The 13,333-nt window shown below is 46.9% G+C and overlaps 1 protein-coding gene and 1 long non-coding RNA gene across 2 annotated transcripts in view; one reads left to right on the top strand and one right to left on the bottom strand.

The window, feature by feature from the left end:
* The window catches only part of LOC144127799 (uncharacterized), a 482,923-nt gene that overhangs the window by 235,122 nt on the left and 234,468 nt on the right, over window positions 1–13,333 (top strand). The gene's annotated exons all lie outside the window — the stretch shown is intronic.
* On the bottom strand, window positions 7,036–11,364 carry LOC144127626 (uncharacterized). Its single transcript, XR_013313557.1, has 4 exons — window positions 11,220–11,364; window positions 10,023–10,080; window positions 8,992–9,142; window positions 7,036–7,135 (listed from the first exon to the last, which is right to left on the bottom strand). It is a non-coding gene; the product is annotated as an uncharacterized LOC144127626 (long non-coding RNA).

Here is a 13,333-nt window from a genome sequence, read left to right as displayed (position 1 = left end):
CTACAACTCACAATAAACAAATTAGCACTTTGGGCAGACAGAAATGGATTTAGGTTTTCTCCACAGAAAACTGTTGCGGTTCTTTTCTCGCTGCAGAGGGGACTGCAGATTGATCCCACCCTCCACTTGAACGACACCACACTTCCAGTAAAACAAGAACACAAATTTTTAGGCTTAACTTTTGACAAAAAGCTAACGTTTCTACCACATATAAACACCCTAAAAAAGAAAGCCACCCAATCCCTGATTATACTCAAGGTACTCTCACGGAAGCATTGGGGATCCGATAGGAGGTGCCTATTGCACATCTATCGCTCTCTAGTACGCTCTTCGTTAGACTATGGATCCATAGTGTATGGGTCTGCGAGGCCATCATACCTTAAAAAGCTAGATCCAGTACAAAACCTCGGGTTGCGCCTTTCAACTGGTGCTTACAGAACATCACCCATAAATAGCCTTCACGTAGAAGCAAATGAACCGACCCTCACCAACAGGAGAACAATGCTTACCTGTGCGTGCGTACTGAAAATAAGGTCGCTACCGAAACATCTTTGTTACACCATAGTTACAAAATGCCCATCCAGAACACTGTTCACCAACAAACCTCAAGCTGTAAAACCATTGCTCCTCCGCTTTGAAGAAATATGCCAAGAAATAAACATACTAGATGCACTTCCTGATGTTGCCCAGAGACCCGATAGGTTGCCACCTTGGTACTTGTTTCCTGGTGTATGCGATTTCACACTGACACACATTCAAAAAAGACATACCCCACTGGAATATATTGCCGCGAATATTTCCAGTGTTTGTTCGTTTTTCAAATCTGCCGCGACACCACCTTATCGCTTTGTTTGCGACGCAAGACGCGACTAGATTTATCTCGATTGATCGCAGCCAGGCAAAGCTGATTCTACGTTGTTCCGGAATGTTCTAGTAACTTTGCGCCCTTTATCTCGAATGTTCGCTATCAGCTTTAAATTGAGCACGGCCGACAGCGGCGGGCATTCTGTTCGACGACCGCCGAGCACGCTTGTCGCTTCGCAGCCGCCGAGTGATTCAGTCCATTTTGGGTCCAAGTCAGCCCAATAAACAGTTCTTTTAGAAGATCCTTTCGTCCGTCTTCATCGCTGCTTCGACTGCCGTCACCACTACGTGACATCTGGTGGAGGTGCGGGGTAGCCTTCCATGTTCCGGACGCCCCCTTCAAGTCGTGAAGCCAGCCCTGAGCGCTTCGCACCCGAGGACGAGCCAGCAGCTCAGCGAGCCAGCCGACGTCTCCAGGGAGAGGAGCCTGAGTTCGGGAAACTGCCGGACCGCACAAGACAGCGAAAAGACGCGGCTACGAGCACCGCAATCTCGCCGAAGATGTCGACACCGATCATACTGCAGCAGCCGCGGGTGCCGCCAACTTTCAATGGATCCCTAGGCGAAGACCCTGAAGAATGGTTGGATCAATTTGAGCGCGTGGCGTCATTCAACAAGTGGGATGATGCGGCAAAGATTGGACACGTTTTTTTCTCATTGGATGGCTCCGCACGCACGTGGTACGAAAACTACGAGTCGTCCCTTACGACATGGGAGCTATTCAAGAGAGAACTATTGAAGGTATTTACCAGTGTCGTGAGGAAAGAAAGAGCCGAACGACTCCTCGAGTCCAGGATCCAGCTTCCGAATGAGCCCGTCCGCAGCTACGTCGAGGAGATGAAGCGCCTATTTCGCCGCGCCGATCCCGGGATGACCGAGGAAAAGAAAGTTCAGTTCTTAATGCGCGCCGTAAAAGAACAACTCTTTGGCAGCCTCGTCCGTCAGCCGCCAAAAACGGTCGACGAATTCATGCAGGAAGCCTGCACGATTGAGAAGACCCTCGACGTCCGAGCTCGGCAGTACAACTGCCCTTCCTCTGCCTATGCAATCCGTTCGGACACGCCGGCCACCACCAGCGACAGCTTGCGGGACGTTATCCGCGAAATCGTCCGAGAGGAGCTACGCCGATTACTGCCATCCTCCCCACAGCCACAAGCATCGACTCTGATGGACGTGGTACGGGAAGAAGTGCAACAGGCACTTGGCACCCCGACGGCCACAGAACCCCAGGCCATGACCTACGCCGCTGCAGTAAGGACTGCTAAGCCCCAACGACAACCCCCACGTCCTCCCCGAGATGAGCCACTTGGTCCACAACGCCGCCTCCCAGCCCCCGCCCGCCCAGCCTATGACCGACCCTCAAGCCCCAGGAAATGCGACGCCTGGAGGACTTCCGACAACCGGCCGTTGTGCTTCCATTGCGGTGAGGCCGGCCATATTCTTCGTCACTGCCCGTACCGACGTATCGGTCTTCGAGGATTTGCCGTTAACGCCCCACGACCACGCTTCGGACAACGTCCGCACGAAATCGACGAGTACCTGCGTCGAGAAGAGTACACGCCGAACCGCTTTTCGCGCTCACCATCGCCGTCAACCTCGCGCTTTGCGTCGCCACGCCGCAGCTACGCAGCCGCGGTACGAGGAAGGTCGCCCAGCCCCCGTAGGGGAAACTAAAGGCAGCAACCTCTGGAGGTGAGGTTGCTCACGAGCTAAACGCCGAAGATCCTCCACCGACCACGCCCCATGAAGACGCTGCACCCGCGACGCCGCATGAAGAACCGACACTCGCTGCACCGACGCCGCACACAATGAGAACCTCGACCACGACGCAAGCTACCTTGAAATCGACGCCGCCACCCAGAGGAGCTTCGACCACACGCCCAACCCGTGACTCGCATACGCGACGAAGCCGTGACCCGACGCCGAGAGCGACATGCAATGCAAGAGCCAGGACCTCCGACCTAGAAGTGACTATCGACGGCCGGAAAGTTACCGCTCTAGTCGACACAGGAGCCGATTACTCGGTGATGAATGGAACATTCGCTGCGCAGCTCAGAAAAGTCACAACGGCTTGGGACGGCCCACAAATTCGCACCGCTGGGGGCCACCTCATTACGCCATCAGGACAATGCACAGCGCGAGTGACTGTCAAAGGACATACCTATCCTGCGACCTTTGTTGTGCTACCGCAATGCTTTCGCGAAGTGATCTTGGGTATGGATTTCCTTAATGAGCATCAGGCGATCATCGACCTGCGATCCAAGCTGATCACGCTTTCGACGGACGAAGCCATCGCTTCGATGAAAACTCGGGAAAATCACGTTGCCCTAAGTGTCCTGGAGGAAGAAGTGAGCGTCCCACCCCGTTCAAGCGTTATCGTGACCGTAGGCGCCACGAAAGCCATAAACACTGAAGCCATCATCGAGGGGAACATGCAGTTGCTACTAGACCGAGGAATCAGCATCGCAAGAGGCATCGCACATTTCCGCGAAGAAGTTCTACAGGCTTCACACGACGAGCCGACAGCTGGACATCTCGGGTTTACTCGCACCCTCCGCCGCATTCAAGACAAGTATTACTGGCCCCGACTGTCTGCCGATGTCGCACACTATGTGAAAACATGCCGAGATTGTCAGCGACGAAAGACCCCTCCCACACGACCAGCAGGATTTCTGAACCCCATTGAACCTCCCTCAAGACCCTTTCAGCAGATTGGCATGGACTTGCTTGGCCCTTTTCCAACGTCAACATCTGGAAATAAGTGGATCATCATAGCGACCGACTACCTGACCCGCTACGCCGAGGCGAAAGCCCTACCGAACGGAACAGCAGCAGAAGTGGCCAAATTTTTCGTGGAGTGCATTCTTCTTCGACACGGTGCCCCCGATGTGCTCATCACGGACAGAGGAACAGCATTTACGGCGGAACTCACGCAAGCCATCCTGCGCTACAGCCAAACCAGCCACCGGAGGACAACTGCATACCATCCGCAGACCAACGGACTGACCGAGCGCCTGAACAAAACCATCGCCGATATGCTCGCTATGTATGTCGATGCCGAACATAAAACCTGGGATGTCATCCTGCCTTACGTCGTCTTCGCCTACAACACCGCAGTGCAGGAGACCACCCAGATGACGCCTTTTAGGCTCGTCCATGGCAGGGATGCCACGACCACGCTACACGCAATGCTGCCCAACGTTACAGAAGAAGAGAACGTCGACGTTGCCGCCTACCTTCAACGCACAGAAGAAGCTCGAAGGCTTGCCCGATTACGGATCAAAGATCAGCAGCGGTCCGACGCCAGACGCTACAACCTACGAAGACGCAACGCGGAATACAAGCCAGGAGACCAAGTCTGGGTGTGGACACCCATTCGCTGCCGTGGATTGAGTGAAAAGCTTTTGCGCCGCTATTTCGGCCCGTACAAGGTTCTTCGTCGGCTGGGTGAACTGGATTATGAAGTCATCCCTGACGCAATGACTGCATCCCAGCGACGCCGCGTACGACCAGAAGTTGTCCATGTAGTCCGTCTGAAGCCGTATTATGCGCGCTAAAGGCCGCTGCATTTCCATGCTCTATTTTCGCAAGATCCGTTTTTTTTCCTTACTAGTCGCATTATTTGTTTTAATGCATCGGGTCGATGCTTCTTTGAGAGGGGAGTAATGCCGCGAATATTTCCAGTGTTTGTTCGTTTTTCAAATCTGCCGCGACACCACCTTATCGCTTTGTTTGCGACGCAAGACGCGACTAGATTTATCTCGATTGATCGCAGCCAGGCAAAGCTGATTCTACGTTGTTCCGGAATGTTCTAGTAACTTTGCGCCCTTTATCTCGAATGTTCGCTATCAGCTTTAAATTGAGCACGGCCGACAGCGGCGGGCATTCTGTTCGACGACCGCCGAGCACGCTTGTCGCTTCGCAGCCGCCGAGTGATTCAGTCCATTTTGGGTCCAAGTCAGCCCAATAAACAGTTCTTTTAGAAGATCCTTTCGTCCGTCTTCATCGCTGCTTCGACTGCCGTCACCACTACGTGACAATATACAGCAAGAGTTTCTTGGAGTAAGTGAAAAATACAAGAATTCCACAGATTTCTACACAGATGGATCTAAGACAGCACTCTATGTAGGGAGTGCGATGGTGCAAGGGAAATGGGAAAAAGTAGTCAGGCTGCCTCAGTGCGCCTCAGTCTTTACAGCAGAATGCTATGCCATTGCTCTAGCTGTAGAACAAATATTGAAGAAAAACATACAGAACAGTGTTATCAACAGTGACTCCCTCAGCGTAGTTACAGCAATAAACCCCAGAAATGCAACTGAACCCTTAATAGGAAACATAATACATAATGTAATACGAGCTGATTCACAAGGACATACAATAAAGTTTTGCTGGGTGCCCAGTCACGTGGGCATCAGCGGAAATGAGAGGGCTGATGCAAGCGCCGCACTTGCCCTTAACGCAAAAATAAAACCAGTAAACATACCACATAAGGACTGCATCAAGTTAATCCAGAATAAATTGAGAGAAAAGTGGCAGGCTTCTTGGGACAACGAGGTTAACAACAAGCTGCACTTTGTAAAACCTGTCCTGGGTGAATGGAAGACCTGTGGAGACGAACTAACAATAAACCATATTTTATTATTCTCTTGTGCAAAACTCGAAAAACTAAGAAATAAGCACTTTACGAAGTTTTATAATTAATACATTCCTTTACACCCAGCGCTGCTTTTAGGCGAAAATGCCATTTTTAACATATCTTCCGTTTTTAGCTTTTTAAAAGAAGCAGGCGTTCTTCCGAAACTTTAAATTTTGATCCACAGCTTTGCTTTATAACATGATGCATTTCAGCCATTTTCTCATTCCATGAGAAGAGGGCTGAGGTGGTTTTTTGAATTGTTGGGAGCCTCAGGATCCTTGCCCAGCCAAGGATGGCTACTGACGTTATCTGACCTTCTTGAAAGCGTTTATTTTTAGCCATTTATAAAATTTCTTCTTTCTCTTATTACTACCAGAACGAAGTAGCAATTTAAGTCCTCTACACAACCATGTTTCCTCCCATCTACAGAAAAGTGTTCATATACCTTGAGCCTGGCGCATGATAGCCTTAGCTGCTTATGTGCCATTAAACCCAACACAACACAACACACATGATTTCATGGATTCTTCTTCTTGCCGGTCATATCGTGTCATGTTTAGTTTCGTTTAATTGGTAGAAAGAAATGCATGTTTCGTCCCTATTGCACTTCAAAAGTGCATGGCTTATCCAAATTCACCCTGTCCTTTATTATGTTTATGAATTCTGTATGCTCTCTGCTGCCTTGTAATGGACCTCGGGCCTAGTCAGGCTACACTGTAAAAAAAAATCCGTCAAAATGACGGGAAATACCTTGGCAGCTCTATTTCCAAGCATTTGACCGTTAAAATGATGGCACCCCGTCATTTTAAAATGACGGTGCTTTTTCATCATTTTGATGTTTTTCTTGTCAATCTGAAATACAACTGAACCGTCAATTTGATTACATTTGACCGTCAAAATGACGGCAGAACATCATTTCTAAATGACAGTTTTTCCATCATTTTGACGTCTTTCTTGTCAATCTGAAATACAACTGAACCGTCAATTTGATGACATTTGACCATCAAAGTGACAGCAGAACATCATTTCTAAATGACAGTTTTTCCATCATTTTGATGTTTTTCTTGTCAATGTGAAATACAGTCAAACTGTCAATTTGATAGCATTTGACCGTAGCAGTTACAGCAAGATGTCATTTCTAAATGACAATGTTTTTTCCTGACTTCGATGTCATTTTTATCGATTTGAAAATATAGCCAAACTGTAATTATACCACTGATTGTCTGCGATGGCAAGCTGTCAATTTTAAAACTGTTTTTATGACTTCAAGACTTTTTGCAAATTTGAAATTATCTATAACTGCCAGTACAGCATTTGGCCATCAAGGTAATAGCAGGCTGTAATTTCGAAATGACTATGCTTTTAACCATTCCAAAATTTGGCTTGTCAACATGAAATGCAACTGTGTTGTCAGTATGATGGCCCAACACGACAAGTCTCAACATAATTCTGTGTCAATATATAGTGTGGTGAACCTGACCGCAGTACCTCATAAACCATGCAACAAAAACAAATTTACATTTCTACTTGCACATTTATTCATAAAGTGCATTCAGCAGGCTCAGCAACTTTGGTGCGATTCCGCAGGCCCTGCCTTTGCTGCGCCCTTTCGTTGGGTTGCTCTGCCCAAGGTACCTGGAAACAAAACGAGGATAGAATAAATCCATGCTCCACAAACTGTGCCAATCACATACTCTGCCTACACGCGTGAAATGCCATGAATGTGTGAACTGCACTACCTTCTGCAACACACAGTATTACGAAATTGAAAGACGAGATTAAAATCAGGTAGCAACAAATGTGAGCACACTAGTAGTGCGCTTAAATAGCTACATATACATGCACTAACAATAGATGATGTACCTAAATGTAACCATTATTATAACTCGTAAAAACAGCCCACAATTGCACATACACACCGTATAGTATTTCTAGTAACAATAGCTGCTCATCATGTACAGGAACCATACACAGAGTCTAGAAACCATAACTATGCAAGAGCATTTTGCTGCATTTCAGTGTTTTCAGCTATCAGCCGCAAACATAGGTCAGTATTGATGTAACACCCTGATGTCCAGGTATAGGCTGCAACTGCACATGTGGCAACCATGCATACATTTAAAAACCTCATTATCATGCCTCATCATCTTACCATTTGCACAATGCTCATTCTAATTTCTGTGCCCTTGGCCACAAATAAGCGGAATTTCACACCTGAAATCTTCTGAGCAATCAACAAACCTGTCACGATGATGAATGTCTTAATTTTTTTTCTTTTACACTGCAACTGTTGACACAAAGGGCGGCCAACTTCTCAGGTGCCAACATAGCAGACTTCACGATGGCTCTTTCACCTGTCCATTTCAAGTACTGAGCAATTCTGGACAAATATGGGATCACAGCATAATTTTTTTTGAAAGGGGCTAATAACCCTGCCAGCCCCTAAAAGATCACCAGGTGAAAGGGGAAAGTGCCATGTAATGGTTGTGACAGTACCTGTGAAGCTGTCCTGCCTATGTGTCACGTCTCCCGTTTCAATGCAAAATGAAATCTGACATTCATCATTGCAAAAGGTTTGTTGAGTGCCCAGAAGGTGAGGTAGAGAGCTCTACTTTCTCGGGGCTGATTGTACACAGGCTACAGCGAGTACTGCATCAATGGTAACAAGGGAACCTGAGGCCTGTAAAAGTGCAGAGAGGCATCCGGCAACTTGCCACATGTGTGGACGCAACCCATAGTCAGACACACTGTAATGTTGCACTAGGACATTAGCCAGTGGACACGATACATAGTAGAGCGACTTAAAATAACTGCATTTACACTTAATCCTCGCTCCTATTTTTCCTGACGTCGGTACTTATAAAAGTGCTGTACACATTACATTTAGCAATAATTGACAGTCGCCCGTCCTATCTGGTTCTTCGTTCTAGCCCCTTTCTTGCAGTAGCCAACCAAAAAAATAAGCAAAACACTGAAAAGTGTTATCTAGATGCACTCACAGGACACGTGACCAAGTTTAGGCAATGCAAACTGCCAGGCTTGTGCATTCATCACATGACAATGATCAAATCCGCAATTCTGCAAGTGTCAGAATACCAGAACTGGGTGCAATTTAAGATTAAAAGTCCGGCCTTCATCTCGCAATTGCCAGAGCTAGCCAATGTGCAAGGCTTGTTAGCATGTACTGCTGGCAAGCAGCACTATGTCAGTAATCTTACCATTCTACTTTCTAAAGACGCCTGTGACTGGCAAATCACCATACAGGTGTGCCAAAAAAGCAACACGGTGCTATGCCAGAGAACGAAAAAATGCACGAGAGGAATGTATGTGACGACATCAGAATTTCAGGGGAACAGGGCAGAACTGATCATTTGCAGGCACTGGCTAAGGAGGGCGAGTGCCTTTCCTCAGGAAAAAGAAGCCTGCTGCTCACACTATTGCCTCGGATTCCGATTGCTTATCAAACGCATCATCCACATTCACTCATTTACCTCTGCAAAAGCTCCATGGTGAGGGGGCAGTCGGGAGGGTACGCAACGTTGAACACAAAGAAGGCACCAAGGAGGAGGCCCATGGCCTTCTCAAGACTTCTTGTAGAATCCACTGCAACGATGATCTTCTTTATGTCCCCCATGCTTGATCCTGCAAGGAAAAAAAATTAGTCACACGCAAACGCTACCCACTAAAGGGGTGATCTAATAATTCGAGTAACTCTATGGCCTTCGATGTGTACACTGAGAGAAGCCGAATTCAAATGTACTCGTAAAAAGCCATACTGGGTCTTGTTGCTAGGCCCTATGGTACCCTGGCAGTAGACAGACACATGCAACATGCCCTCCCTTATCAGTGCTTTACACGCCACTAATTATATCTGTTGAAGATGCTTGCTTCATGTAAACATACTACATAGAACTTGTTTATGGAAAAAGCTTTACAAATATTGCACGACAAAAAAGAATTAACTTTGTCGACAGAATACTTCGTTTTTTTTTTAAATAATGGGGAATAGTGATGAGGTAACGAAACTTGGGCAAGCACCGAGGCAACTTTTCAAAGGCCCTCCTCCATTTTGTACCTAGCCTGCCATGACATTGATGAGAAAAGCCAAGCTCAGCTTCGTTCATGCTTTCTAGCAGAACGTCATGCTTTTGGCAAGTCAAAAGGCCGCACATTAGTCTCGATGAACTCTGGCATATCACCTTATAGTGCGGAGATTGCCCCACCCTCCCCACTTATCAACAGTACTGCTACTGAGTTCCAAATTTTTTGTACACTCTAATAAGAATGGAAAACTACTGCAAACTTGCACATTGTTATCATGTTTAATTATTAAACAAACTGTACATACATAAGATGAAGCAGCAATTAAGCCTTTCATCCAGGGCTAGCCTCATTCCTAAGTTTTGAATATGTCCTACTAAGTAGAGTGAAGTTACACAAAATCAGGTTACATCGTAGAAAAATAAAATACACTGTACAAGCCATGTTTTGAGCCAAAGTTCTATAAATGACAAATACATACCAATCACAGCAAGGTGCGGAGTTGTTGGCAGTCCTTCCAGCCCCCCTTCAGCTGCATGCTGGGAATTCACAAGCCACATGTTATTAGACTCCAGAGAAAACATCAGTGATCAGATACATGCATCTCAATAATAAATCATAACCATACTTCCAACGATCCTGCTGTCATCAAGGCACTTTCTACACCTCGGGTACAGTATCATTTCAGCAGAAATGGATGAAAATGCGGTATAAAATTACAAGACTACAAATTTACTTGATTCAATAATTCCCAGCTAATGGATACGCCAGTCGAAAGAAATTTTTGGCCCTTGTTTGAGGCTTATAGGCAATAAGCTATAAAAATGAATAGAATTTATTTGGAAATAACTATTGCTGAAATAATTAGGCCCATATCTTAATGCTATACAAGAATGAAACTGCACACTATCAGTACACGAACTAAACACTGAGCTGCCCCATCGCCACCAGACACCGACGTATGGGGCTCGGTGTGCCAGGAAGCGAGGAACAACAAAAAAGAGAGAGCGTAAGAAATAAAACAGAAAAAAGCTGATCAGTGCACGAAAAGTAGTCTGCTTTTTATTGACGAATACTTTTACGAACCTACGACAGTAGTGCCGACACCATGAATTCAAGGGAGCTGCAGATGGCCAGCATGGTAGTCATAGCACATGTCTTGGCCTGAATTACAACTGAAAATGTAAAAAATGGTTTTTACGACAATTTTTACTGCCCATTAAGCCCATTCATAAGGTGTTCTGCATTTAAACAGAGGCGCATGGCGCGCTAGAGCTCGACCAACTCGATTTCGATCCTTGGCCCGCGTAGCAGTAATCGTAACCGAAAGTCAGGCTCGATCGCGATTGTATGTGCCCGCATGATAGAGATACTATAAACGACTTTCTTCGACTTTCTTCAATTAACGTGCGCCAATGCTCTTCGTACGCTTCAGTGTTCCTCACAGGAAGTTTTTTTTTACACGTGGGCGCACGCAGCCCCTGAAAATCGCTGCACGTGGCTGAACCATGAGGCCGCGATACACGCTTTACGTAGAAGCATGTCTCTGAACGGCAATCTCGGGCCCACGGCCATCGGTGCGTGTATACATTACGCGTGAGAACTAGCGTGCTCCTCGTAGCTATGTGCCTCACAGAACGCGTACTGCACGAACGAAGCATATAAGCAGAACACTTACCTCTACCCGCTGCAGTTGATTTTCGGATGCAGCCCATACGTTCCTTGATTGCGTCTTCGCGGCCTTCCAACGCGTCGCACACAAAAAGGCAAAATGGCGCAAAAACAGAACGCACACCCGGGCAGAAGCAGCGCACACAAAGAAAAGCGAGAGGGAACCACGACAACCGGACTCATTCCTTGACAGCGGGGGCCGGAAGCGCGCGTTGAGCGACGTCTCACATGACGTACCCCTACGCGCCAGCCAATAGAGTTTCTCGTTTTGTGTTGCGCTCTCCGTCTCTTTCTCCTCGCCCGCTCGTTCACGGCGAAGTCTCCGTCTTTCCCGTTTGACGCCGGCGGCTCGTCAAAATAGATAAAAAAGTGGCCGTCAAAATGACGGTTTGTTTTTACAGTGTACTCTGAAGTAGCTTTTTGCCCAGGGGCCTTTTTCTCTTTTAGAGAAGTAAAGAATATGTTTATGCAAGCCATATATTACACCTAATATTTTTACGGGAATAAATGCCCAGGGCACGGCATACGCCGACCAAGTGCCCTGCGCGGAAGAAGATGAGGTGCGGAGGAGGATAAAGATTGGGGGCCGCCGGCGGGGTTCCTTTGGCTCTCCGACTTTGTGTGCTTTCCTTTGGGTGGGACCGTCATTTCGTTGCAATATTTACCCAATCTTTAGACACTGGAAGCATTCCTGATAATTGCAAGATAGCCCAAATTGTTCCGATTTTCAAAACAGGTTATCGCGCATCCCCAGCTAGCTATCATCTAATATCCCTTCCTAGCGTATTTTCTAAGCCTCTAGAGCACATTGTATCACCAAGCTTAATGTCCCACCTTGACTCAATTAACTTCTTTTATTCTCATCAGCATGGGTTCAGGAAATCAGTTTCTTGCGAAACACAGCTGGCCGAGTTCAGCCAAGACATGCTTAAGGACATAGACAATAACCTCCAGATAGATGCAATCTTTCTAGGCTTTTCAAAAGCATTCGATTGCTTATTTCATAATCATCTGCTTGCGAAACTTTCGTGCCTCGGGATTCCTACTAATCTATATGCTGGCTTGAAAATTTTATAAAAGAACACTCGCAGTTCACATCCGCCAGTGACATCCAGTCAGCCCTTAACAGATCTAACAATTGGCGTACCTCAAGGGGCCAGCCTATCATCATTACTTTTCGTATTATACGTTAACGACCTTCCCTCTGACATTTAATGCAAATTACGACTCTTTGCGGATGATTGTGTCATTTATAAAGCAATAAATAGCCCGACTGACAACCTTGTCTAGCAAGTGTACCTTGACATTGTTGATTGAAGTTCATAGTTCTTCAGCGCAACGGCACGTTTTTAGCCAAGGAAAAGAAGACAGAAGACAGAAAAGAAGAAGGACGAACACAGCGCTGACTTACAACTGTTTATTCAGAGTCACACACACAACTTAAATACTCTCAGACCAGCGCAGGCGCACACCGTAAAAGAACAAAAAAAGGAAAAATAGGAAAAACAATCTTATCATATCTTTATCGCAGAAACTTCGACAGGAACGCCTTTTCTGTATTATACAGAATGACTGAGGTATCGCTGACACACTCTGACCCAGCTTTTTTAATATAGTATGCCTCTATCGTTTCACGGGTTGTTTTTAATTTGCGTCTGCTTAGAATCCTCACTGCCGAAAACATCGGTGTGCAATCTTTGCAAGTTGCGCAGTGCTCAACAAGGTTAGCACCTTCCCTATTCCTTAAATCTCTTTCGTGCTCCCTGAGACGGTCGTTGACGCAGCGCCCCGTTTGCCCTATGTAGGACTTGCCACACGTCAAGGGAATTTCGTACACAACGCCTGCGGCGCATTCCGCAAAGCGGTTCCCGCGCCTCTTTTTACACCCAGGTTTCTTGTCATCATCTGTGATGCATCGGGCCAACTGGCCTAGCTTCCGAGGGGCTGAAAAGACTAACGGCACATTGTGCCGGTTTGCCACCTTTTTGAGGCCATGGGATAGTTTGTGCACGTAGGGCATCACTTCAGGTTTTACTTTAGCCTGCGGGGGTGTTATTGCCTCCTTCCGAGTTCCGGGCTTCAACTTCTTCAATAACGCTTCTGCAACAGCGACAACTACCG

This window comes from Amblyomma americanum, chromosome 4 (assembly GCF_052857255.1).
Source record: "Amblyomma americanum isolate KBUSLIRL-KWMA chromosome 4, ASM5285725v1, whole genome shotgun sequence".
NCBI lineage: Eukaryota > Metazoa > Arthropoda > Arachnida > Ixodida > Ixodidae > Amblyomma > Amblyomma americanum.
The sequence above is the reverse complement of the archived record's forward strand: the minus strand, read 5'-3'. Positions and strand labels throughout refer to the sequence as shown.